This window comes from Priapulus caudatus, unplaced genomic scaffold (assembly GCF_000485595.1).
Source record: "Priapulus caudatus unplaced genomic scaffold, Priapulus_caudatus-5.0.1 Scaffold523, whole genome shotgun sequence".
Lineage (NCBI taxonomy): Eukaryota > Metazoa > Priapulida > Priapulimorpha > Priapulimorphida > Priapulidae > Priapulus > Priapulus caudatus.
In genome coordinates this window covers 140144-143595 of record NW_014577584.1, presented here as the reverse complement: position 1 = coordinate 143595, position 3452 = coordinate 140144, and positions in this window count along the sequence as shown.

Here is a 3452-nt window from a genome sequence, read left to right as displayed (position 1 = left end):
GCTCCAATTGGCTGTGGATTAATCGTCTTCTTACCGCTCGACCTGACCCAGTGACGCCGCGACGTCTTACCCTACGCTGAGCAGCGCAAGACTTATCGTAATCACGCCTAACTACGCCTAACTACGTAGTAGCTTTATCTACGTACGATTTAAAGATACCAGCACCATCTAGCTAGTTAGATATCTAAATCTAGATATATCCATCTATCTCTCTCTCTCTCTATAGTATATATATATATAGTATATATATATATAATAATATATATATATATATGTGTTGTGTGTGTGTGTGTGTGTGTGTGTGTGTGTGTGTGTGTGTGTGTGTGTGTGTGTGTGTGTGTGTGTGTGTGTGTGTGTGTGTGTGTGTGTGTGTGTGTGTGCCTAACTGTCTTTCTTCCTACCTGTCTTTCTTTCTTTCTGCCTGTCTGTCTGTCTATCTGCCTGCCTGTCTGTCTGTCTGTGTGTATGTCTGTCTGTCTGTCTATCTATCTATTTGTCTCACGCCTTCCCTTACTCACTCTTTCTCCCTCGTCTGGCAGTATTATGTGTCAATATATTCTTCGTTTTTCTTTGGCAGTGAATAATTGAGCCGGTCTCAGGCAACAAAGAGGCGGAGAAAATTAAACGGCGTCGTGACGCGCAATGAATTAGTAATCGCTCAGCTTCTCATCCTCGCAGTTCGACATACTGTCTCGCAACTCCTCACGCGTGACGTCACGTCGGCATGGCGCGACCTGGGCCGGCGTACATTGCATGCCCAGGCTAATGGTGCGACGTCGTCATTGACGCGTCTCGCATTGATCTGAACGCTGTCCACTATTTATCTTGCTCTTCACTCGCGTCGCGGCCATTTTTCACTCGTTTCCGTTCCCCGCGTTTAATTCGCTTCGTCATTGATTAAATATCGCCCCTCGTTTAATATATTATTCGTTGTTGTTCGTATGTGTCAATGAAGGCGCGGATTTTTGCTAATACGCCGTGTTAGAATTGATTCTTCGTTTTAAAAACTTTAAGATTTTAAGGTTTCTTGTATTCACTATTACCCTGGAACACACAATTTTAACTCAATCACTTTTCTTTTACAAAGTATGTACATACATTTATACAAATTTTTATCATTATGAAGTCTGTTTACGGAGATACATGACTTTGCCGCAAAATTTATCATAATTATTATTGCGTCATGCATATATAACTAATAAATTTTAACAACTGGATTTTTAATTAAACATAATCCGTAAAATAACCATTTTGAATAGCTTACCTTTAATAAGGGTGTTTCAATTAGCATTTACTTACATTGCTAATCCACTTAAAGGGCAATAATTAGGGTTGGAGGGCACGGAACTACCGAAATGGAGCGTGATTGAGAAAATGTGTTCAATCCATGCTAATTAAGATTATTATAATTTAATCAATTTCGACTTTCACCGATTTTTCCTCGGAGCTAGCATTGGGGTTGGAAACTGATTTTGCTACTAATTAATTTTAATGTGAATCTAGAACCGATGAATTGTAGAATTCATACCAACTCCTGGTGATTTATAAGTTCATTAAACGATCGATCGATTGATATATCGGTCATTAAATTACCTATTGCGCACGATCAACGTCAGAAACGTAACTGAAAAACTCGCAGACAAGCATGGTGGTCTGTTATGCTATACGATGCGTACTCTGGTATATTATACAGCTGTGGCATGGATAGATAGATTGAGCAACAGATAGATAGATAGATGGATGAATATATCAGTGGATGGGTTGATGGGCGCATGGATGCATGGACGGGTAGATGGATGAATTGATAGATGGACAGACAGACCGACAGACAGATAGATAGATAGCAAGATAGATATGCACACCGATGTCATATCTTGTTATTATTATTATCCTAAATGTATGCCGCGGAATGTAATGTCATTTATCTGCATAACGAAATCATATCTTGTAATTAATATCATTCTAATTGTACTCCGCAAAATGTCATGTTAAATATATGCACACCGATATCATATCTTGTAATTAATAATATCCTAATTATATGCGGCAAAATGTCTTGTTAATTATGTGAACAGCGATAGCTTGCAATCACCATTGTACAAATCATACCGGCAAATGTTGTGTTAATTATTTCGGCAGTAAACGCTTGTAATGATTTTATCCGAAATCTATGTTTCTAAATGTATTCCGCGTAATGTCATGTTAATTATTGTTTCCAAACTAATATTCTGTCATTAATATTATCCTAATTGCGTTCTGTAGAATGTTGTCTTAATCATTTATACGCAGATCTCTTGTAATTACGATTTCTTCTTTCTTCTTTCTTACTATACTCTTGTAGTACTGTTTCTTAACTCGGATTAAGGTGACTCCATGTAGACGAGGCTTATTACTTTATATGTATACGGTGGAATGTCATGTTAATTATGTCCACATCGATAGCTTGTAATTCTTGTTATCCGAAGTGTATACGGACGGGTATGTCGTGTTAATTATTTTTTCCGGGCTAATAACTTACTAGGAATTACTGTTACGTTAAATGTATACCGCCGGATTTCCTGTTAAGTATTTGCATGCCGATATCTTCTAGTTGTTATTATCATAAAACGTATATCATTCTACCATTCTATGTATAAGCATTGTACGGTGCTGCCTCATATTCTTGTGATATACCACAGTAGTCAGCGCGTTCGTATTGCAGCCTGTTATAATTTGCATGTTAATTATTATTTCCACGCGAGTATCTTGTAATTAATATGATCTTAATTGTATTCCGCGTTAAGTTCATGTTGTTTATTTCCACACTGATATCTTGTACTTACTGTTAGTCTGTTATTCTAAACGTATACAGTGGATTGACACTCATTGCTATTCTACACTGTATACCGACTGCTTCAATGTTTACATATACGCGAGCATATCAGAGCTATATGCCTGGGCACATCAGACTTTACGCTCGCTCTTGACCCGCCTAACGCCGTAAGTGGTTTAGCTCGCTGAAAAGGACCTACTATTGCTGAGTCTGTCATCACATCGTTAGGTTGTTATAATGAGCAGTATCGGCGTTACAGTTGCGGTTATGGTTACATGTTATAGGGTTATAGCGTTATGGTTATATCAGGAGTGCATAATATAAATTAATGTTATAATTATATCTATTTATATATCTATCTATTTATCTATCTATATCTATCGATCGATCGATCTATCTATTTATCTATCTATCTATTTATCGATCGATCGATTAATCTATCTATCTATCTATCTATCTATCTATCTATCTATCTATCTATCTATCTATCTATCTATCTATCTATCTATCTATCTATCTATCTATCTATCTATCTATCTATCTATCTATCTATCTATCTATCTATCTATCTATCTATCTATCTATCTATCTATCTATCTATCTATCTATAATTGTAATCCGCAAAATGCCATGTTAATTA